Below are 25621 nucleotides of genomic sequence, written 5' to 3'. Positions count from 1 at the left end.
GGCTATGGTGCCCGATCACTGATTCCTCTCCCCCGCAGAAAAAGCGACAGCTTCTCTCGGAAGCTACGCTTTTTCTGACTCTATGTCCCTCTAAGCGTACATTGTACGCTTACAGTGACGTCATGTAAACAAACTCAAGATTGCCATCGTGTGGCCAAAAAGTAAAACTACATCTAAAAGTAAAAAAAATTACAATACACAAATATTTCCCCAAATAAAACACTATTTATATCCCGCCCTCCCAAAAACACCCACATAAAATGTTTAATAAAAAAAAGCAAAAACATTACTATTAAAAAAAAAAAAAAAAACCTAAATATTTACCTAAGGGTCTAAACTTTTTAAATATCTATGTAAAGATAAAATATTTCTATAATTTTTTTTTTTTTATAAGCTTGTAAATAGTGATGGATGCAAAACGGAAAAAATGCTCTTTTATTTCCAAATAAAATATTGTCGCCATACATTGTGATAGGGACATAATTTAAATGGTGAAATAACCGTGACAAATGGGCAAATACAATACCTGGGTTTTAATTATGGAGGCATGTATTATTTTAAAATTATAATGGCCGAAAACTGAGAAATAATGATTTTTTCCGTTTTTTTCTTATTCTTACTGTTAAAATGCATTTACAGTAGGTAGCTCTTAGCAAAATGTACCCCCCAAAGAAAGCCTAATTGGTGGTGGAAAAAACAAGATATAGATCAGTTCATTGTGATAAGTAGTGATAAAGTTATAGGCTAATGAATGGGAGGTGAACATTGCTCGGATGCATAAAGTGAAAACGACTGAGGGCTTAAGTGGTTAATCTAAGTTCTTAACCTTCCTGGCGGTAAGCCCGAGCTCAGCTCAGGCTATGCCGCGCAGGAGGATTTTTCAGGCCCTGCTGGGCCAATAAGCACAATTTTTTTTTATTACACGCAGCTAGCTCTTTGCTAGCTGCATGCAGTGCCCAATCGCTGCCGCTCCACGATGTTCTTTAGCTGTATATTTGATTATAATTATTGAAATTGGCCACACACACACAACTCTTTTTTAAAATGTTGGGATTATTGATACTTTGAAAAGGTTTAATTTCATAGTTTACCTCCATCTCCCCCTTACCTCCCTCTCCCTCCGGATCTGGGCGGCACAGGACGGCGATCCGTCCTGTACCGCCTCCAATAGGCATTAGCCTATCAGACGGTGGTGATCCCCAGCCAATCAGAGGCCGGGGATTGCCGATCTCCTTTACGGCGCTGTTGCGCAGCAGCGCCGTATTGATGTAAACAGCGGGGCTTTCTTCCCCGCGTGTTTACAATTAGCCTGCGAGCCGCGATCGAGACACACTCTATGAACTGACATGTTTCCATGTAAAACCACAAACAACCAGCCGCCGCCTATCGGCGTTAGCTGGTCCTTAAGTGGTTAAAACTTAAAGCGGGAGTGTCACCATAAAAATCAAATTTCAACAACAACAGGTCTGAGTGTATTAAGTGATAAAGATACTAATCCTGCATTTAAAAAACTTTCAAAACTGTTTCTGCTGTTATGATTTGGAGTTATCTCATAAGGAGCACTGGCCCTTTAGTAGTCAGTGCCAAACAGTTGCATGCTGGGGGTTCTTTTTATCTATAATATATTCCTCCTCTTCCATTTATTTCCCTGCCAGCTGCTTATCTGAAGCATGATACTCTGCTCACTTGTATTTACAAGCAAGGCTGAGGTGACTCAGCGATTGGAGGAGAAAAGAAAAAATTAAAGAGCAGAAATGACATCAGGATTTAGCCTAAACTGTGGGCAAAAGACATGCCCCCCCCCCCCCCACCAGGAACAGAATTCTCTTCATTTACTATATAAAATTCACTGAAATCAAAACGTGGACAGTAGAATACATGTGTTATGTAAGTATATCAAGTATTTATCTACTTATATATGTGTCTTTTTCCCTTGGCATAGCATGGCTAATCCTACTGCTTTAAACAATATTTTGTTAAGCTGTAGAGTACAGCAGACAGAGGACAAAAGTCTCCTCTACCTGATGGCTCCCATGTTGCTCACTTACCAAGAATAAGTCCTTTTTTATTAAGGCATTAAATACATTTTAAAGTGTTAATGGACTCCAAAACTTCTGTGCCATTAAATACATCATTCCTTTTCTCCTTTTGTGACAGATATAGCTAATGAATTTTGTCATTGTATTCTTCCCCACAGTAGAAGGTGTTATTTAATTCATATTTACTGGCAGATGGTTGCATGCTAAGCGATGAGCACTGAAACTGGCCTGCAGCTGCACTTTTTTCATGTCCTGCTACTATAATCGTGCACATTTGCAATGGCCTCTTATGCTCTACTTTTGTTGCCAGAGGTGCCAGGTCTGCCTGCCTTGATGAGGCTCATCATTCCTGCAAAGCTCCCATATGAAAATGGCACTAAGAGCAAAAGGACCAAGTAAACAAGCTGATTACATTTCCTACTTCTACTGTAAGATAAAATTAGCAATTTTATTAAAAGGAACCCAAAGTGTGAGATCTGTAGAAGCTGCCATATTTATTTCCTTTTAAACCGTACTGGTTGCCTGGCAGTCCTGCTGATCTTTCTGGGCAACAGGGTCTAAATCACATACCTGAAACAAGCATGCAGCTAATCTTGTCAGATTTTATTATAGACATCTGATCTGCCAGCTTGTTCAGGGTCAATGGCTAACAGTATTCGAGGCAGAGGATCAGCAGGAAAGCCAGGCAATGTGCATTATTTAAAAAGAAATAACCACGTCAGCCTCCATATCCCTCTCACTTTGTGTTCACTTTAAGTTTTACTCATAAATCTCCTTTGTAATGCTGGGCATATTTGGCTCGATTTTGCCGCTTGATTCTTCTGCCCGATTGTTTCGCCGCTTGATTCCGCAGTAAATTCTCTTATCTTCTGCTTGTTTTTCTTTTTTTTTTCCATTTACTTCAATCCGGAATCGAGCGGCGAAATGATCGAGCAAGAGATCGGACATGTCAGAAATTATCTATCGAGCCATCTCAAAATCGAGCTGTGTATTCCCAGCATAAAACTGTTATTTTCAAAGAAACAACACTTTTAAAGAGTTTCAAAACAGATCACAATCGGAGAAAGAACTACAGAAGACTACAAATACTGACTGACAAACAACTGAGCAGAAGCAATGCAGCCACTCCATACCTTTCCTGGAGATCAATCCTGTGAAAGAATTATCTTCAAGAGACAAGTTAAACATTCTTCCAGTAATATCAAATACAGAACAAAAATCATCATCTGGAAACCTAAAACTTTCCAAGTCGGACTAACCTCTTATTAAAGGCTGACAAACACACAAAGTCAGATGTGGAATTGGTCAATAACATTAAATATAAGAGCACATAAATTTGATAAAAGCACTTACTGGATCAAGCACCGGGGAAATGCAAGTGTTCAGGATCTGCCCAACCATGGCATGCGGCTGAGTGGAACACTTTGGCTCAGATCCTGAAGCTATGACCTACAGCAATCTCCCTTTCTCTTTGCCAAATGGTCCTGTATGCTAACATGTTACCGGGGATAACCCCCTTCATAAGAGCATTCCAGCCTTAAATCTCCCTCAAGGTACCTATTGCCTCCCATCTCCCCACTGTTATGACATTATGGCAGTCTCATCCTGTGTGTAGTTCACTTTAGGTAAACACTGCAGTGTCTCTTATTAACCACTTCAGCCTTCAGTCGTTTTTTAACTTATTCATCCGAGCAATTTTCACCTCTCATTCATTCGCCAATAACTGCATCACTACTTATCACAATGAATTGATCTAGATCTTGTTTTTTCAGTCACTAATTAGGCTTTTTTTGGGTGGTACATTTTGGTAAGAATTTTTTTTCTGAATGCATTTTAATGGAAATATTAAGAAAAAAATGGAAAAAAAATCATTTTCTCAGTTTTCGGTCATTATAGCTTTAAAATAATACATGCTACCATAATTAAAACCCACGTGGTTTTATTTGCCCATTTGTCCTGGTTATTACACAATTTAAATTATATCCCTATCGCAAGATTCGCAATGCATGGCGCCAATATTTTATTTGGACATAAAGGTGCATTTTTACAGTTTTGCATCCATCACTATATAGAAGCTTATAATTTAAAACATAATAGTAATATTCCCTCTTCCGGGGGGGGGGGGGGGGGTAAACAGTTAATTTTAAATGTAACAAATTGTATTTATTAAAACAAACCATGTATGTAGATGTAGTGGAGCTGCTGACTTTAGGAAAAAGTCGCCCTGTGTAATACAATGTAACTATGGAAAGATGGATATCATTTTAAAGCTCTCTTTCTCCTCTTTCTGACGACACCTAAATCGTCACCCTACGCCGTTTAGTTTTCTCTATTTTCGCGATCGAAGTCACGGCCGCGGCAATTTCGATAGCAAAAATAGCGAAAACTAAAAGGCGTAGGGCGTCGGTTTATATATCATTGGAAAGAGGAGAAAGAGAGCTTTTAAAATGATATGCATCTTTCCATAGTTTCTGCACTGCTCGGAGTCCCTTTAACCAAGAAATTTCATAAGTGAAAGATCATGAAAAAAGCGTTGCATATCTGACTACCGCAGTCCAGATATGTTTCATCAGGTAACCAAAGACCCCAACAGCTTTCCGAATAAAGATTGGCCACGACTTATTGATGAAAATTGAGGGGGGGGGGGGCAGAGCTCATCATGTAGCCACAGTGGTGACAGGCAGCTAATGCTGGACGGACCCTCTTTATATAGTGATAACTTAGCCCTGATTGGTCGCTTAACTCTTCCTCTGGCCTTAGGAACACCTGCAGAGGGATAGCTACCTGACAGCTGACCAATCAGGGATGATCAACCTGACTGACACACGTCTGCCACACTCAGGGCCGGGCCGAGGCATAGGCTGGAGAGGCTCCAGCCTCAGGGCGCAGTGTAGGAAGGGGCGCACAATTCATTCAGCTGTCATTCCTAATTGTGTATGAGGCAGAAAGAAATAAGAAAAGGAGATACATGGAAGGGACTACAAGCCAGATAACTATAGGTTAAGGTGTTGGGGGCCCTGGGGTGCCTCTTAGTCTAAGAGCAATCAGTGTGTGACGGCTGGGGTGGAGGGATGGAGGGGCGCACTTTGGTGTCTCAGCCTTGGGTGCTGGAGGACCTTGTCCCGGCTCTGGCCACACTCACCCACTGCACCAAACTTTAGCCAATCACAGAGGCTTTACCTCAAAGAGGGAAAACAGAAATTACCTCATGACAGGATTCACCTGACAGAAACCCCTCATGACTGAATTTCAGAATTGCCACAGACTCATGTAGGGCCTGCTTTAATATTAGGCCCTATGTTATTCTTGAAATGTGTCATGTTAAGAGATGTTGGCTGAAACAATTTCTAAGCTTGGCTTATTGTTATATGATCTGGGGCTACAAATTTAAATAATCTACATTATATTGCTAATTGGCAGGATAACAAATTACGGACAGGTTACACACCATAAATTCTGTTTGTTTGATTGGCCTGGTATACTTTTTTGGCCTTTGCAGTAAAATCCATTTATGGAGTTAATGAAAGTGTGCGTATCCACCCCAAATACAAGCATTATCATTTGAGTGTGCTCTTCCACAGTTCTGTTTGCCAGCTAACCAGGTACATCAGAAAGTATATCAAAAAGGAAGCTACTTTATAAGGGGATTATGTAAATGTACCCATTGAATACATGGGCTGTGCCTTGGCATTGTGTATAAAGTAATGAAATGTGCAAAGTGTGATTGAAGCCTACATTTTCATTGTTTTGAATATCTCCTAAGTAAAAAAAAAAAAAAAAAAAAAAAAACTATAGTTGAGGTGAAACTATAGATAATTTGGGACAACTTATTTTTTTTATTTTTTTTATATGCTTTAAATATTTATTGTATGGATATGGAGAGAAACATAAATAAGATCTTGGCATAAGCTTGAGTAGTTGGTTGAAGGTCTTACTTTTATCTGTGTGGCTACTCTGTTAAAACAAAACAAAACCCCCAAAACAAAATTAAACCAGTTACCGGTACTTTTAAAGTGGACCTGAACTCAGAATTCTTCTCTGCTCTAAAAGATACACAACAGCTTAAATAACTTTTAAACAAAAAACATGTATTTGTTACAGCTGATACAAAAATCCTAAAATTAATTTGCACCGTTTCTACTTCCTATTTCATGGCAGCAGATAGATGGTTTACAGCCTGTGCTTTCAAATGAGCTTATCTGCTTATCTGCCATAGGCAGTCATGTGACACAGGGGAGGATCAAATTACAACTTGTGATTGGACACAAATGAGGGGAAACTAAACAGGCTAAACTATCTAAATACATTCAGGGTGCATTTCTCTACATTTTCCTTCTGTCCTGAGCAAGGGTTCAGGTCCACTTTAAGTTCTCTTTTAACACTTAAAGAGAACCTGAACTGAAAATTAAGTCAAAATAAATATAAGCATACTTACCTCCTGTGTAGTCTACTCATCAATCCCTTTCTACTTTCCTGCATCCTGCTTGTCCTCTGTGATCAATGGAATTCTCTGTCCTCTATTTTGAAAATGGCCAATACCTCATAAAAGCTTCCTGGTCAGCACACTGTTAAACTGTAATATCGCCCACTTGAACCATGGGGAAACATGGACATTACCTTGTACATTCAGTTGTAACTGACAGCAGCTGATATATAACTGACAGCAACTGGTATATTTCAATATTGTCAGAACTGGAAGGGATCACTGTAAGAAGAAAATGGTGAGCTTATGAGAGGAACTTGATGGCGAGGTGAGAATGTAATATTCATTTGCAGGTACATCATGTGTTTATTGTAAATAATTTTACTCAGTTCTTGTTCCCTTTAAGGTGACCATAAGCTGGTCAATATGGCCATGTAATGATCTGCTCAGCTGCCTGTGCAGGCAGGCAGCTTTTTGACCATTGTTTAGGTTTGCATGCTGCAGGACTCTGGAAAGGAGACCTTCTGTTAGTTTTGCAGCTTGTGCTTGCTGAGGAATTTGCATACGTTGTCATGCAAATTGCCTGGCCACATTCATTGGAGGCGTGTACTATAAGTACTATGTGTTTCCCACAATGCTTGGCTGGTCATAAGGATTCCTTCCTGTGAAACACTCCTGGAGGAGTGTCAGCCTTACTCTTTGTTTGAAGATCAGCTTAGAGTAATTCCTGAAACTGCGCTAGGCAGGTTTCCCTAGTGCAGTTAGGATTGCTTATCTGTTTTGTTTGTTCTGTTGCGGTTGTCCTGTCCCAGCGGTGGTCGACAGGAAATCGTTCTGATCTCTGTTCTTGGAGTATAGCTGGTGCAGCGGTTGCTACCAGCTACCTCTTCTGATCTGTCTCACTTGGATCGCACTAGCATCTTGCGCTAGCGCTGTGGATCCTTCTGTTCTGTCTCCTTGGATCGCGCTAGCCTCTTTTCGCTAGTGCTGTGGATCCTTCTGTTCTGCCTCCCTGGATCGCACTAGCATCCTGCGCTAGTGCTGTGGATCCTTCTGATCTGCTACTCTGTACCTGGATCGCACTAGCATCCTGCGCTAGTGCTGTGTATCCTTCTGTTCTGTCTCCTTGGATCGCGCGAGCCTCTTTTTGCTAGTCCTGTGGATCCTTCTGTTCTGCCTCCCTGGATCGCACTAGCATCCTGCGCTAGTGCTGTGGATCCTTCTGTTCTGCTACTCTGTACCTGGATCGCACTAGCATCCTGCGCTAGTGCTGTGGATCCTTCTGTTCTGCTACTCTGTACCTGGATCGCACTAGCATCCTGCGCTAGTGCTGTGGATCCTTCTGTTCTGTCTTCCTGGATCACGCTAGCCACTTTCGCTAGTGCTGTGGATCCTATCTCCCGCCTGTTCCTGTTTTCGTGTGTCTGTCTTGTCTGCTACGAACACTTGCTGGAGGCTCGGTGAGATAACCGTTAAGCAAGCGCTCACGTCCTCTGTTTCATGTTTGTCTGTCGGTGGTTAGTTAGGCGTGCTTGTCTCTATTGTGCTTATCATGTGGAGACCGCGCATAAACGTGTGCACTGTTGCGAATGAGTGCGGTGTTCGCGTTTAGCTAGCGTTTGTTATTTTCCGTATCTTCTCATTGTATGATTTGCTGTGCCTTTGCTATCCTCGTATTCTGTTCTGATCTGCCTTGTGTCACTTCTGGCAATCGCCTTTCTTGCGGTTGCATTTCTGTTTCGTATCTGCTGTTGTGTGTGCGCTGTCGCGGGGTGGCGACTGGATTGGCGCACACACATACAACCTGTCCCTTTGCTCGTTCTCATTTGCAATCGCTTCTCTTGCGATTGCGTTCTGCGCTTCGTACAATTTCTGTCTGGCATTGGTGGAGGTACAGAGGATTGGTTCCTCTGCACTCCCCAGCGCCATCTGCCGACAGGAATTTCCCTCTATGGGTGCGTAGCACCTTTTGCTGGGTTCCTGCAATTATACAGTCATTGAGATCTCTAAGCCTGAGACCGAGTCTTCTTTTGAAATACCAGTACCTGTGACCTCTACTCGTGATGATTTTCTGCCCGGTCCTGGTTTTGGTCTGGTCGTGCCGGACTCTGAGGTTGGCAGTTCCCCGACATGTCCTGAGGTTTCTCCTGTGCTGGTGTACCCCAGTGTGCTCTGTGACCCAGAAAGCCCAAGTGTGCCTCGGTTACCAGCGTACTCAGATGCTTCCTCGGTGGAGACCTGTTCTGATTTAGCCTGCCTGCTTGCATGCCCAGAAGTGGTCCCTGAAAGTCCTGATCTTGATGGGTGTCCTGCTAATTCTGAATCTGGAACTGTCATAGGTTCCATGGGGGTACTTGGTAGCTCTCCATGTGAGCCTGGTGAGCGTTCTGGCTTCTTGGAATCTCTGCGGAGCTTCAAGGTGTTCTGGGAGATTCCGAGAGAAGTTTTGCTTGGTACCCTGAATACAATCAACAGCGGCTTTTGTTTTGAAAGAGACACTTCGAACAGGTTTTGTGGCAGATTTGGTATTTTCGGACGCTCCTTGGAAGGTGGTGGGTATTGTCTGGAGGGTGTCGATGGCTTCTTCTCTGGTATCAACAGTCCTGATGGGTGTTACGCTGAGACTTGTAGTGCTGATGGGCATGTTTCGGTGGCTTCTGTTTCCGATGAGGTCGGTTTCGGGTGGACTGACTCTGGAATTGGACCTTGTCGGGCTGTCCCGACCTTCATGAGTCTTCGTTTGGAGTCTTTTGCTAATAGCAGTTTTGAGGGTCGTCTGGCATTCGACCCTGGAGGGGGGGGGGGGGGGTACTGTAATGATCTGCTCAGCTGCCTGTGCAGGCAGAGAGCTTTTTGACCATTGTTTAGGTTTGCATGCTGCAGGACTCTGGAAAGGAGACCTTCTGTCAGTTTTGCAGCTTGTGCTTGCTGAGGAATTTGCATACGTTGTCATGCAAATTGCCTGGCCACATTCATTGGAGGCGTGTACTATAAGTACTATGTGTTTCCCACAATGCTTGGCTGGTCATAAGGATTCCTTCCTGTGAAACACTCCTGGAGGAGTGTCAGCCTTACTCTTTGTTTGAAGATCAGCTTAGAGTAATTCCTGAAACTGCACTAGGCAGGTTTCCCTAGTGCAGTTAGGATTGCTTATCTGTTTTGTTTGTTCTGTTGCGATTGTCCTGTCCCAGCGGTGGTCGACAGGAAATCGTTCTGATCTCTGTTCTTGGAGTATAGCTGGTGCAGCGGTTGCTACCAGCTATCTCTTCTGTTCTGCCTCCCTGGATCGCACTAGCATCCTGCGCTAGTGCTGTGGATCCTTCTGTTCTGCTACTCTGTACCTGGATCGCACTAGCATCCTGCGCTAGTGCTGTGTATCCTTCTTTTCTGTCTCCTTGGATCGCGCTAGCCTCTTTTTGCTAGTGCTGTGGATCCTTCTGTTCTGCCTCCCTGGATCGCACTAGCATCCTGCGCTAGTGCTGTGGATCCTTCTGTTCTGCTATTCTGTACCTGGATCGCACTAGCATCCTGCGCTAGTGCTGTGGATCCTTCTGTTCTGTCTTCCTGGATCGCGCTTGTCCTGTCCCAGCGGTGGTCGACAGGAAATCATTCTGATCTCTGTTCTTGGAGTATAGCTGGTGCAGCGGTTGCTACCAGCTACCTCTTCTGATCTGTCTCACTTGGATCGCTCTAGTATCTTGCGCTAGCGCTGTGGATCCTTCTGTTCTGTCTCCTTGGATCGCGCTAGCCTCTTTTCGCTAGTGCTGTGGATCCTTCTGTTCTGCCTCCCTGGATCGCACTAGCATCCTGCGCTAGTGCTGTGGATCCTTCTGTTCTGCTACTCTGTACCTGGATCGCACTAGCATCCTGCGCTAGTGCTGTGTATCCTTCTGTTCTGTCTCCTTGGATCGCGCTAGCCTCTTTTTGCTAGTGCTGTGGATCCTTCTGTTCTGCCTCCCTGGATCGCACTAGCATCCTGCGCTAATGCTGTGGATCCTTCTGTTCTGCTATTCTGTACCTGGATCGCACTAGCATCCTGCGCTAGTGCTGTGGATCCTTCTGTTCTGCTACTCTGTACCTGGATTGCACTAGCATCCTGCGCTAGTGCTGTGGATCCTTCTGTTCTGTCTTCCTGGATCGCGCTAGCCACTTTCGCTAGTGCTGTGGATCCTATCTCCCGCCTGTTCCTGTTTTCGTGTGTCTGTCTTGTCTGCTACGAACGCTTGCTGGAGGCACGGTGAGGTAACCGTTAAGCAAGCGCTCACGTCCTCTGTTTCATGTTTGTCTGTCGGTGGTTGTCTCTATTGTGCTTATCACGTGGAGACCGCACATAAACGCGTGCACTGTTGCGAATGAGTGCGGTGTTTGCGTTTAGCTAGCGTTTGTTATTTTCCGTATCTTCTCATTGTATGATTTGCTGTGCCTTTGCTATCCTCGTATTCTGTTCTGATCTGCCTTGTGTCACTTCTGGCAATCGCCTTTCTTGCGGTTGCGTTTCTATTTCGTATCTGCGGTTGTGTGTGCGCTGTCGCGTGGTGGCGACTGGATTGGCGCACACACATACAACCTGTCCCTTTTCTCGTTCTCATTCACAATCGCTTCTCTTGCGATTGTGTTCTGCGCTTCGTACAATTCCTGTCTGGCATTTGTGGAGGTACAGAGGATTGGTTCCTCTGCACTTCCCAGCGCCATCTGACGACAGGAATTTCCCTCTATGGGTGCGTAGCACCTTTTGCTGGGTTCCTGCAATTATACGCTTGTGGAGGATTTCCGCCGTATCAGCGCACGCGTTGTGCTCTGATCACGGAGAAAGTTTCACAATCGTTACAGGCCAACAGACAGTTCTCCCTCATATCATTATCTGTCCAGAGGAACACTATCTGATCAAATCCCTTCACACACTGTACACTGATTTCAGCATAACATCTATTGAACATCTGTGCACTGCACACTGCCTGCCGAGTCTCCTCATCTATGTCCTCCTTCCTCAGCCCTGCGGTGTAGGCAACGAATACTCTCACCTGTGTGCTGGCACTTCCTCCCGTGTCTTCACTCCACTGCCAGTGCTTTTTCCTGTGTCATCTCTCCCGGAGAGCCGTGTGTTCTATGACTAAATACTAGAGACCAAACACTAGGAGCACCATAGCACATACCGTATGTGACCACTACAGGCCTCTAGTGTTTGGCCTCCAGCAGTTGTGACTTGACACACATACCCCAGAAGTGAAGCAACAGGAAGAAGTGCTGGTGGTGGAGAGAAGACGCCAAGGATGAAGAGCTAGCGGACAAGTGAGTGGAAGCTTTACTGCGTACATAGCTTATCGCTAAATCGAACGTTGCTAGCAACGTGCTCCCAATCCGCCACCAATTTGGCAAAATCTTCCATCTGCTGTGATTAACCAAATTAAATCAATTTTTACTGAAAATCAATCAAACAGGAATTGTTTGTGGCATCAGTTTCTAGTAGATTCAATCAAATGATTGAATCGCTCGGATATCGATCAGAGAAATCGACCAGTGTATGGCCACCTTTTTTTTTTTTTTTTTGCACTTAGGAGACTGAAACCACATTTTTATTGTTAGGTTTTAAAACAATAACAAGAAAGAAAAGACATAACCTCCTCCCTGGCTCAGGGGGAAAAATGGCGCACCGTCCCGAAGATAAATGTATCATAAAACGCTATTTACCGGTTTAATGTACATTAAATTGGTAAATAACGTTTTATGATACATTTACCAGCGGAATGGTGCGTCATTTAAAAAAATACAGGGGGGGGGGGGGTGTGCTACTGTTAGGCAGCAGGGGTTGGGGGGAAAGACAGCGGGACACTGGTGTTAGGCAGCGGGGTGGAGGTAGTAGGATTAGGTGGAGGGAGGATGTGTGCAAATGCATACATTACCTTATCCCTCGCTCCTTCACTTCCTAGTTCGTTTGCAGAAGTCCTGCAGCCAACCAATCCCTATGCGGAGACTGAAGCCACATGTTGATTGGCTGGATACAGGACTACAGCAAACTAACTGAAGAAGTGAAGGAGTGATCGCTGGCCGGGACAAGGTAATGTATGCCTATGCACACATCCTCCCTCCACCTAATCCTACTCCCTCCACCCTGCTGCCTAACATCAGTGTCCCGCTGCCTCTCCCCTGACCCCTGCTGCCTCATACTAGCTCTTCTGCACCTTTAACACTTATAACGGCAAATAGTATTATATCATGTAAGTCTATGCAGAGCCATTTCTATTCCCCCAGCGCTGTGCGCCATTTTTATCTGTCCCACCCCTGGGGGCTTCCCTTGGTTCCAGCGGTGGCTCCCTAGGAACCAAAGTGATGAGGATGTCGGCTATGGCACAATCGAAGCAGCGCCTGTAATATTTACTTTCCCGGGCTCCAGCGCAGGCACAGTAGTAGTTCTCCAATCGGGCTCAGGCAGAAATAGCCAAGCCCGATCTGGTCTGCTCTACTGCGCAGGCGCAAGTTGTCTGGGCAGTAGAGGGGACCCGATTGTGTTCGGCTATTTCCTTTTTTTAAATTTTTTTTATATTTCAAACTCAGATGCATACCTGGTATGGAAGTTTGTCAGCCAATGGCATCTCAGCCTTCCACAGCTGTTGGCCAGCACTGGGTAATGCCATCATCATGGTTTGATAGGTGGATAAGTACATTTTATTATAGCATCGTGTATTGACAACTACGCTCATATTTCTAACTTCTTCCCATACCCCTTACTCCCTTCTTCATCCTAACCACTCACTAACCACTCAATCAACCACCTGTAGGCTTTCATACTTCTTTTATCCCATTATCTTCCTCATCCAGCACTCATTACATGCACACACTCAGTCTAACACGAGCCTCAACCCAACATGTACCTATCATTACCCCATCTAAGCCATGCCTGTCTTACCCTCTAATCTACATGTGCCAGAAGCTTATGTTTTGTCCAGATATTTTTTTTATAAGTAATTGCCACAAGTTGTTATAAGATCTTAACCCTTTCGAACAGACTAAGTCAGGTATATAGCTAGTTTTATCATTTACCCCATGCACTTCACCACCACATACCTGATTCATTCTGTTGATCCAGACATCAAAACTTGGTGAGGACGGGTCTTTCCATTTATCTGCTATTATTTTTTTTTTTCAACCTTAGAGCCAACTTCTTTGATTAAAGTACTACCTTTACAACTTTCTGGGCTTGAGATGCCAAAGATAGCTTCACTGGCTGTCAGCTCGAAATTCTCCTCTAGTAGCTCGCTGCTAAAATTACTTATTTTTTCCCAGAAGTTCTTAATCTCTGGGCAGGTCCAGCACATGTGCATCTCTGTTCCTCCCTCCTGCCCACACTTCCAGCAAAATTCTTTCTGTCTTAAAATGTTTTGAATACGGGCTGGTGTCATGTACTATCTGGCTAAGGTCTTATATTGGAAAAGTTGGAGTTCTGTATCCTGGATCTCCCAGTTGCCTTTCCAAATCCTAGGCCATTCATTATCTAGAGAGCAACCAAGGATCTTTTCCCATTTTGAACAGTAAGTGGGGATACATTTGTGGCTCTCACCTTGACTAATAAGTCTGTTTATTTTAGACAAGGTTTTGTCCATTTTCTTATTGAGGAGAATGTGTTTTTCTAAAATGTTTAGGTCTTTTCTTGATTTGGATAATTTCGAGTTTATTTTATGCAGGAAACTCCGGACTTGGGTTAGACCCCACTGTAACGATTGTGGAATTCTCTCCGTGATCAGCGCACAGGATGTGCGCTGACACTGCGGAAATCCTCCACAGGCGTATAATTTACGGGAACCCAGCAGAAGGTGCAATGCACCTGTAGAGGGAAATTCCTGTCGGCAGGTGGAGCTGTGGAGTGCAGAGGAACAGCTCCTCTGCCCTACCACACACGCCAGACAGGAATTGTATGAAGGGAAGAAACGCAATCGCAAGAGAGGCGATTGAGAATGAGCACAGAGACAGATTATATGTGTGTGCACCAAACTAGTCGTCAACCCGCGACGGTGCACACACCACAGCAGATACGAAGTAGGAACGTGATCGCGAGAGGTGCGATCGCCAGACGTGACACAAGGCTACAGCAAGGCGGAGCACGAGAGTAGCAAAGGCACAGCAAATCATACAATGAGGAGATAAGGAAAATAACAAACGCTAACTGAACGCGAACACCGCACTCATTCGCAACAGTGCACGCGTTCATGCGCGGTCTCCACGTGATAAGCACAATAGAGACAAGCACGCCTAACTAACCACCGACAGACAAACATGAAACAGAGGACGCAAGCGCCTGCTTAACGGTTACCTCACCAAGCCTCCAGCAAGCGTTCGTAGCAGACAAGACAGACACACGAAAACAGGGACAAGCGAGAGATAGGATCCACAGCACTAGTGAAAAGAGGCCAGTGCGATCCAGGGAGACAGAGAGATGGAGATCAGACGGATCCACCGCACTAGCGCTAGGCGAGTGCGATCCAGGCAAGACAGATAGAGGAGATAGCTGGTAGCAACCGCTGCTCCAGCTATACTCCAAGAACAAAGATCAGAACGACCTCCTGTCGACCACCGCAGGGACAGGACAATCGCAACAGACAAACAAAACAGATATGCAATCCTAACTGCACTAGGGAACCTGCCGAGTACAGTCCCAGCAATTACTCTAAGCTACTATTCAGACAATGAGCAAGGCTGACACTCTCCAGAGTGTTTCACAAGAAGAATCCTTATGACCAGCAACTTACTGTGGCATCACATAGTATTTATAGAGCAAGCCCACTAGGGATGTGGCTAGGCAATCTGCATGACAACCATATGCAAATTCCTCAGCAGCAAGTTGCAATACTGACAAAAGGTCTCTCTTCCAGAGACCTGCAGAATGCAGACCTGAACAGTGGTCAAAAGGCTGCCTGCCTGCGCAGGCAGCCACGTGGATCCTCACACCCACGTATCTTTCTGCCTAAATTTGGTTAGCAGACTAACAATCCCCAAATCAGAATCGCCCCTAAGATTAATAATGCGTGTTTCGCTGCTGAGTTTATTCCTGGTGAACCAAGACTTCACCAAACCTGAAGTGAAGTCCGGGTTCTCCCTCAGGGAGGTCAGAGGTGAGAGGCCCGTAGAGGCGAGAGGCTATTTCCGACTGAGCCTGATAGGAAATCTGCTGCTGCACCTGCACTGGATCACGTAAAGTAAAGATTTACCTTTCAGGGGCTATCAGCGCTGGAACCAAGGGACAGAGGAGGACAGGGGAAGTATCATTAGGATCCAGAGGCTTACCCTTACCGAGTATCCCCTAGGGGATGTTTTTATTCCCACACATCCTCTTTAAGCCTCCAGCTTAATGAAAATGTAAAAAAATATATATTTCTACTCCTCCCCACCTATTTTTGGTACTTTCACCCGGGACAGTAAAAAAGGGCGCACATGGCTAATGGACAAAAAGGGCGCCGCCATAGACTGCAATGCAAAATATCGGCTATTGGGCGCTCGACAGGAAAAAAGGGTGCCCGAGAAATAGCGGTTGCAGGGATTGTGTTAACAAAAGTTTTCGTTTACAGAATAAGGTTTATAACAAATATCGTTTACAAGTTCGTTTTGACTTTGTGTTATACTTATTTTTCGTTTTTAAATTTCGCTTATAGGAGCTTTTACTTATTTTCTCGTTTTTAAATTTCGCGTACAGGACTGTAAGAAGTAAATTTTCGTTAACACTTATTTTGTCATTTAAAATTCGTTTACATAATAGCGGTTTACAGGGATCGTGTTAACAAAAATTTTCGTTTACAGAATAAGGTCTATAACAAATATCGTTTACAAGTTCGTTTTGACTTTGTGTTATACTTATTTTCCCGTTTTTAAAAATTCGCTTACAGTACTGTAACAAGTAAATTTTCGTTTACACTTATTTTGTCATTTAAAATTCGTTTTCATACGGTATAATGCTTAAATATCGTGTTCAACCTTATTCTATTAGAAATACATCGCTTTTGGTATTAACTTTGTTTTTCACACTTATGAATATATACTAATCTATCTCCTTTTTCTATTTATAATATTATTAATGTGTACGTGATTTTAAGGCTATTTATTCTATTATAAATATATAAATTATTCTATTCATGTTATTTATAGTGAAGTATTTTAACCACTTCACCACTGAGGGGTTTTACCCCTTGACCACCAGAGCAATTTTCACCTTTCAGCGCTCCTTCCACTCATTCGTCTATAACTTTATTATTACTTATCGCAATGAAATAAACTATATCTTGTTTTTTCTGCCACCAATTAGGCTTTCTTTAGGTGGGACATTATGCCAAGAATTATTTTATTCTAAATGTGTTTTAATGGGAAAATAGGAAAAATGTGGGAAAAAAATTATTTTCTAGTTTTCGGCCATTATAGTTTTTAAATAATGCATGCTACTGTAATTAAAACCCATGAAATGTATTTGCCCTTTTGTTCCGGTTATAAAACCGTTTAAATTATGTCCCTATCACAATGTTTGGCGCCAATATTTTATTTGGAAATAAAGGTGCATTTTTTTCAGTTTTGCATCCATCCCTAATTACAAGCCCATAGTTTATAAAGTAACAGTGTTATACCCTCTTCACATAAATATTTAAAAAGTTCAGTCCCTAAGGTAACTATTTATGTATTTTTTTTAATTGTAATTTTTTTAATTTTTTTTTAATTACATTAAAAAAAAAAATGGGGAGTGTGGGAGGTAATGAGTTAATTTTTTGTGTAACACTAATTTTTTTCTATGTAAAAAATGCTTAGGGTGTAGTTTTACTATTTGGCCACAAGATGGCAACAGTAACTTTTTGTTTATTGCGACCTGTGAGCGTCCTTCCGGACGCTCGCAGAAAGTACAAGGAGGCTGTGAGTGTTTGTTATTTTTCACAATGATCGCGCTGCCCATCGGAGAGCAGCGGATCATTGTGGGGCTTAGATCAACGAACGGGAATGGATTTGCCCATTCATTGATCTCCGGGTGAGCGGGCGGCGGCATGTTTACTAGCGGCGGGCAGCGTGTTTACGAGCGGGAGCGCGGGCAGCGGCGGGAGCGCGGAAAGTACGGATTTCTACATCCCTGGGGGTTAAAGGATGGAAAAAGGGACGGAGAAATTCGTACGGGCGGGGGTAAAGTGGTTAAGGATTAAATATATTATTGTTTATATGTGTGTAAGGGTGTTTGTGCAGTGGGAACGGTTAGGGTTAGGCACCACCAGGGGGGTGGTTCTGATTAGGCACCACCAGGAAGGTCTTAGGGTTAGGCACCACCAGGGGGGTCTTAGGGTTATGCACCACCAGGGGGGTCTTACGGTTATGCACCACCAGGGGGGTCTTACGGTTATGCACCACCAGGGGGGTGGTTAGGGTTAGGCACCACCAGGAGGGTGGTTAGGGTTAGGCACCACCATTGGGGTTTAGGGGTTAGGGATAGGTACAGGAAGGGTTCTGTGTGAGAGTAGGGTTAGGTATAGTTACAGTACAATATACACCACCAGGGGGGGTGGTTAGGGTTAGGCACCACCAGGGGGGTCTAGGGGTTAGGGATAGGTACAGGGAGAGTTCTGTGTGAGAGTAGGGTTAGGTATAGTTACAGTACAATATACACCACAAGGGGGGTGGTTAGGGTTAGGCACCACCAGGGGAGTCTAGGGGTTAGGGATAGGTACAGGGAGAGTTCTGTGTGAGAGTAGGGTTAGGTATAGTTACAGTACAATATACACCACCAGGGGGGTGGTTAGGCACCACCAGGGGGGTCTAGGGGTTAGAAATAGGTACAGGGAGGGTTCTGTGTGAGAGTAAGGTTAGGTATAGTTACAGCACAATATATGTAATATATACAATTTATTAAATTCTGTATATTTAAATACAGAGTGGGTCTAGGGGTTAGGGATAGGGATAGGGAGAGATCTGTGTGAGAGTAAGGTTAGGTATAGTTACAGCACAATATATGTAATATATACAATTTATTAAATTCTGTATATTTAAATACAGAGTGGGTCTAGGGGTTAGGGATAGGGATAGGGATAGATCTGTGTGAGCCTACAGTTAGGTATAATTGCAGTAAAATATCTGTAAAATCTACCATTGTATTGCTATGCTTAATACAAGTGTAAATATCGTTTTTGTTATAGACGCTATTTGACGTTTCATTTCAGAATTCGTTTGCTTTTATAGACGGTAATTTGTCGTTTCATTTCCTTTTACTGAACCGATTTAGCACAACATTTTCGTTTACAAGCTATAAACGAAAATTAATGTTTTACATTACAACCTATAATTTCGGCTATATCCTGCGCCCTTTTTTTCCCAGGCGCCCTTTTTTGATACAAGCCTTTCACCTACTAGGTACTAAGTGCTGAAAAGTTATTTTGTATGTAAGATATCTCCTAGGAGAGAACATCAGTAAAAATGTTCATTAAATAAGGTGCCTATTAGTGCAAACCTGGCATATAAGTTGGATTCACCGCAGCTGGATGGTTATGACGTGAGAAAGATTTTGCCTGTGAGATGAACTTTTGTGTACAGTACTTTTCTTTGAGATTGAAAAGCAAATCTGGCATTACTCATCAGCAACAGCCATGCATTGCGTAGTTCTGTTCAATAAATCTTAACAGCTTGTCTTTCATGCCTTCCTCCTCTGCATCTCAGTTGATGGGTCTTTCTGCTTTGCATCACTATCATGTTGAGTAACAGTGAGTAATGCTTTCTGTATTTCTGAGGCTCCATTATTAATCAGTGCTAAGGCTGACTAAGACATGACGCTGTATAGTTTATTGGTGTGTGCTAAAATAATCAGAATTAGTAGGATTGTGGGATATACACACACACATTCCCCATCAGCTAGAGGTACCAAATATACAGGGAATCTGTCAAGATGTGAACACTGACTGTCATCCCCTCCTGGGGTAGATGACGTCTGCGGACACATCATGCCAAGAAAATAACGGCTGCATTAAACAATGACTTCTAATATAGCTTGATGTGTAACACAAGGACTGCATGTCCCTTAACTTAACCTCTCCGCCATTGAACCTCTTAGCACTGACTTGCACTAGAAATATAAGTGGCCAAAAAAGTAACATTGTTACATTAAAATGGATTGCACACATATTTCCTGTAAACGCTTATATTGATCATATTTTGTACTCTTTATACTCAAAGTATATTTGAAAGTTGAAGCCGGTCAAGGAGAAGTAAATAATTCCAGCCTGCAAGCCAATTTCAGGAAAATTATATGTGGCAGTTAAAATCTGCAGGAAGTGGATTTGATTGGCTCAGATTCAACATGCAAACCATTTGCATGCCTGGCAGAATGTGCAGCTTCTCTTTCACTATCCCTATAGAATAGGTATCTATACTGAAAGTATATGGACAGTCTGAGGAATTACTTTTGTCTCCTCCCATCCCCCAACTAATCCACCAAAACTCAAAGATGAAGTGAGTGGGGACATGTGACTGGAGACAATTGTTGGATGAGGATCATTAATACAAGATATGTCTGGTAAAAATCAGGCCCCCCTGCACAATGTGGATGTCCCCACAGCTCCCGGGCCTGCTCAGGGCTGTTTTGGGGGGGGGCAGCAGGGCTCGCAGCATAAGGGGAGAGCGTAGCCCACCCTCCAGCATCAATCAGTGGCAGCAGGCGGCGGCAGGAACAAATACCTCCATCCACCGCGGAGGTCCAATCTATAAATGCCTCACACTACTTCCTGTTTAAACAAGAAGTAGCATCGGACACTTAAAGAGCAGAACCTCCGGCGCATGGAATGCATGGAGGTATGTGTTCTTGCCCCCTGCCTGTTGCCACTGATTGATGCTGGAGGGGAGCGCTGAGGGGAGAGCCCAATGTGAGGGAGGGGGGGGGACTGTCCCCCCTCCCCGTTGATGTTTGGACATGCTCTCCCCTCATGCTGCGACCCCTCCTGCCCCCCAAAACCCCCAGAGGGTGCCGGGGCTCCCGCTGCTATTGTTGCGCCGCTGTATTGACCCCTTTTGTCAATGGGTGGGGGCATGAAGTCTCCTGTGAGTATAGAGTAAACTAGGAGTCTTAACTATTAGTCATACATCGGCTAACAAGATCTCAACCCATTTAAATGTTCTATTTCACTTGAGGCAGTTTAATGACATTTATGCAAAAAAATCTATGTATTCCTTTTGATGTTGCATCTACTGTATATGGTTGTCTGTTCCGACATCTTGTGAGCAAACGGGAATGAGGTCTGACGAAGGCTGCACTGCTGAAAGCTTACTCTTATTCTTATTCAAGTTAGGCAATGAATGGTATCATCCGGATTCAAAACTTCTTGCTCTCACTCCACCTGGGGAGGGAGGGGTGAAGAAAGGGGACAGGGGAGGAGGGACATCTAGATGTCCGCTTGTTGTTGTTATAAAAGAGTTGGGATCATCATTCGCATTCCGCAGAATGGAAGCTTCCACAATTCTGATTAGAAATCGGCTTTTCACGATCGGAAGTCAGAAATTGGAAAACTGAATGCCGTGGGAATTCCGTTTAACTCGCTAGTTTTAGCGTCATCACAGACCTTGGAAGCATTGAACCAATCAGAGAATGCAGAATTTTTCTGCACAAATCGGATTACCACGGTCATTTTACAATAATCACAATTCAGTTTTTCCAATTTATGTTTTTTTTTTTTTTTTTGTCTTTTTTGCATTCACCCTCTCTTTCCCATCACATATCTATTATAGTGAATGCATTGTTTCCCAGAAACGGGGATTTTAGACACAATCTCTACAGAGTCACAGTACAGGGAGGTGGTGCTGGCTGTCAACAGAAAGGGGACTGCAGAGGCAGTGGCGTAGCTAAGAAGCTGTAGGCCCAAGTGCAAGTTTTGCTTTGGGACCCCCAATCATGCTATACATAACAATTGATACAAAACACCAAAACCAATCAAGGACAACCACAGTGCCAGAGGTGCAAGAAGGGGATGGGAAGCAGTGTGTTAAGGATTACTACTATTCAAAGCATCTATAGAAGTGATTATTACAAGCACAGGACCAATAAAGAACGAATACTGTGGTTGAGGGTGGGCCTCTTTAGCCCAAGGGCCCTGATGCAGTTGCGACCTCTGCACCCCCTATTGCTACGCCACTGTACAGAGGTACACATTAAGGGAACTCTCGGCACTCTGATCCCCATAGAGGAAAGGAATATTGTTTTTTTTCTTCACACAGATTTTTCATACCTATCTGACATTCTACTTTCCTGTATCCTGTTAGAGCCCTATTGTTTACTATTGTGCTGCTGTACACAATGAAGTCAAGCCAGACTATAGCTAGCGGATAATCATGTAATGCAAAAAGGGTTCAGTAGTTAAATGTATTTATTACATATATAATTGATAGTTAAGAAATATGTTGCAATATTTTGATACATGTCACTGTTTATGAGATATAACAATTCACTACTAAAAGACATTTCATAAAAGCTCGTCTTTTAATGAAAATGACATATTGACTTACTGTATACTGCACATGTAGATAGTACAAAACATAATTAAAGCAATATACGAGGATCAGACTCTTTCAGAGACAGGAATATTTCATCTCATGCAGCTGAATAGTAACAAATAAAAATGCTATTCTTAAAGTGAGCGTGTACTTATAAACATAGTTACAGATTGCCCGGCAAGCTCATGGTGAACTAGCACTCCTAGGGGAGTGTGTAAGGGGCTGATCAAAAAGCCTCCTTACTAAGATACACAAAATTGAAGTTTGCCTTCTTAAAACAGAAGATATTTGCCATTATTCAGGTTGGAGTAGGCTCTGAGGTGTCCCACAATGCATCCCTTCTAAATATGCAAATCATCTGTTGCCCCCCTGAGTGCTTTAATATAAAGTTGACTAAATGTGGAGGAAAATTCAGTAATCCATAGGCACTTTGACAAAAGTGAATTTATATATGGAAGCACCTACGCATGCCTGTGCTACATGCTAAACTACAGTTTGTGTTAAAGGAAACTAAGAGAGGGCTAGAATAGAGATTGCCCAAACCTCCGATTTTCGGTTCGCGAACTTCCGCGAAAGGTTCAGTTCGCGCGAACCTTCGCGAACCGCAATACATTTCAATGGGGAGGCGAACTTTGAAAACTAGAAAAAATTATGCTGGCCACAAAACTGATGGAAAAGATGTTTCAAGGGATCTAACACCTGGAGGGGGGCATGGATGAGTGGGATACATGCTCAAAGTCCCGGGGAAAAATCTGGATTGAACGCAAAGCAGCGTTTTAAGGGCAAAAATCACATTGAATGCTAAATGCTGGACTGGTGCGCACCATGGCGAGATTGTTCTTCCTCACTCAGTGATGTCAGGTAATGTCTGACTGCCTTATCAACTTTCAATGGTTCTTTCTCTACCATTGTTAAAGCTTACATCTATTTTTTTAAATACTGGTTCTGCTTGCTGTTCAGTACCTGCAAAGAGAATCTTATAGAGGGCAAGTCTGCCATTGTGAGTGACCACGAGTAATGGCCGGGGAATCCTTGTTCGATTCCGGTCCAGAGTGGGAGCCTAAGAAACAGCTACCACCCCCGCACATCCAAGGAAGGCAGCAGGCATGGCATGCACGTCCCGAGGTAGTGACCAAAAATAACAATACAGGAGGACTTTCGAGGCCCTGTTGTTCATATGAAATGAATCAACTTTAAATCCTTTAACGAGAATCTGTTATGGAGGACAAGTCTGATGGTGCCTTCACTGCGACTCACCAGGTTGGTCACCTCCTCAAACGGCCGCATGAGCCTGCATGCATTTCGCATTAGTATCCAGTTGTTGGGCCACAACATCCCCATCTCCCCAGATTGTGGCCTTCTACTGTAATTGTACAGGTACTGGGTGATGGCTTTCTCCTGTTCTAGCAGACGAGAGAACATGACCAGGGTCGAATTCCAGCGAGTCAGGCTATCTCATATCAAGCGTCTCACCGGCAAGTTGTTTCTCCGCTGAATGTCCGCAAAGCGTGCCACTGAACACAACAGGTAGGTATATGCAGTGATGAGGTGGGTGCACTGAACACAATAGGTAGGTATATGCAGTACTGGGTATTACAATGTGCACCTGTCACACAGGTAGTCACTGAATGTGCTGGGCCTGGCAGTGGCACACACAGTATGAATTAGCAAGGCTGTCTATGCAACACAAGTGTCAGTGGGACACACAGAAAAAAAAATAGATCACAAGAACAAGATTAGCTCTCAAGAGCTGTTGTGGGGTGCTATTTTAGCAATTAGAAATCAGCAAGGAGCAAGCTAACAAGCCTACAACAGCCTAACTAATATTTCCCTATGAGAGAGTCTGATGCAGCTGTCTCTTCACTAATTACTGCAGGCGCACGAGGGAGTGTAGCCTGATTGGCTACAATGTGCCTGCTGACTGTGATGTAGAGGGTCAAAGTTGACCCTAATGGTGCACTATGGGGGCGAACCGAGCTTCCGGGAAAGTTCTCCTTACATGGTGACCGTGAACCCGGGGGGAGAGGGGGGGTGGGGGGGTGATACCGTCACTCAAGCGGGGATGCACGCGCGCGTGATCCCCTGCAATCTCCACCCCCAGGACTTTACGCCAATTGGCGTGAGGTGTTCGGCAACAGGTTAAAGTTGGACATCAACTGAGCCACATGTCTGCGGCTCTCCTCTGTTTAAAACAGGTTAGTGTTTAAAACTATAGGCAGAATATTAATGTCTAGATACAATATACTTGTTTCCTGTTTGCTATTTCAGCCTATTGGTTTGTCTGTTTTCTAGTCTGTATATCATTGCATTATGCTGATAAAAAGAGACAATAAAGTTGGACATCATCAACTGAGCCACTTGTCTGTGTCTCTCCTCGGTTTAAAACAAATGCTGCTGGCTGCATTGTGGCACCAGTCTGCATTTACACCACTAAACACTAGTAACACATACTACAGAAACACTTCCTGAGATTACAGAATACTCAGCAGACCCGGCCGGTGCTACCATAGAGGCAAAGAAGGCAGCTGCCCCAGGGCCCCAGAGCTTGTAGGGGCCCCCAGTGGCTACAAGAGAAAAACATTTTTCAAATCGGCCTTATAGTTTTTGAGAAAATCGATTTTAAAGTTTTAAAGGAAAAAAATACACATTTAAAAACCTGCCGACTTTAATGGTTAATAGCAAATCCACCTTAAATGCTAGAAACCCTAAATTTGCAGGATATGTTAAGGAGATCATTAGGAATAAGAGGAAAAAACAATTTTTCAAAAAGACCTTATAGTTTTTGAGAAAATCAATTTTAAAGTAAGTAAAGGAAAAAAGTATACTTTTAAATGCGGTAAATGTCACTTTTAGTAGCAAACCTAACGGTAGTGTAATTTTACATACATCAAACGAAAGCGTAATAAATTTCCTGACGGGGTTTCCAGGGGGTCTATACGCAGCCGCAGCGCTTTGGCCAGGGATCGCTATACAACCGCAATATGGCTGTATGAAGAACCCTGGCATTTTTTCCTATTTTCCCCAATTTTTTTTTATGTTTAGAGTGTGGGAATTAAAAAAAAAAAAAAATTATGTGGGGTCCCCCCTCCTGAAACTTTTTAACCCCTTGTCCCCCATGCAGGCTGGGATAGCCAGAATGTGGAGCTCTGACCGATTGGGACTTCACACCCTGACTATACCAGCTGCAAAAAAGGTCCCCTAATGCCGATTTTTTTTCTGGGGTATATGTTGGGGGGGCCCCCAGGTTTATTTTGCCCTGAGGCCCCATTGTTGCTTAAACCGGCTCTGCCGGATTTACCTTACAGGAGCCTATAGGCACAGATGTCCTGGCACCTTAGAGTTTACACTCCATGAGCCCACAAACCCCCACGAACTGCACCGCAACTGTGCTGACTGTCACTTCTCCCTTACTTTCCTTCCCATCACAGGTAGCTACAGGTATCCCTTAGTATTAGGTAGATAGCGGAACCTCAGTATTAAGTAGCTAGAGGTGCTCCTGACTGAAGTGAGATCTTGTCAATGGAATGCCGAGAGCAGGCTGAGTAACTTCTCATTGAAACTCTCATCAGGATTTTGCATAGGGAAGGAGGGAGAGTGGTGCTCTGGGAGGGGAGTGAGCCGCCTTTCCATCATCAGGCGCCTGTATGCATGTGCCTACAGTGTCTTATGGTAAATC

This window comes from Hyperolius riggenbachi, chromosome 2 (genome assembly GCF_040937935.1).
Source record: "Hyperolius riggenbachi isolate aHypRig1 chromosome 2, aHypRig1.pri, whole genome shotgun sequence".
NCBI classification, from domain to species: domain Eukaryota; kingdom Metazoa; phylum Chordata; class Amphibia; order Anura; family Hyperoliidae; genus Hyperolius; species Hyperolius riggenbachi.
The sequence above is the reverse complement of the archived record's forward strand: the minus strand, read 5'-3'. Positions refer to the sequence as shown.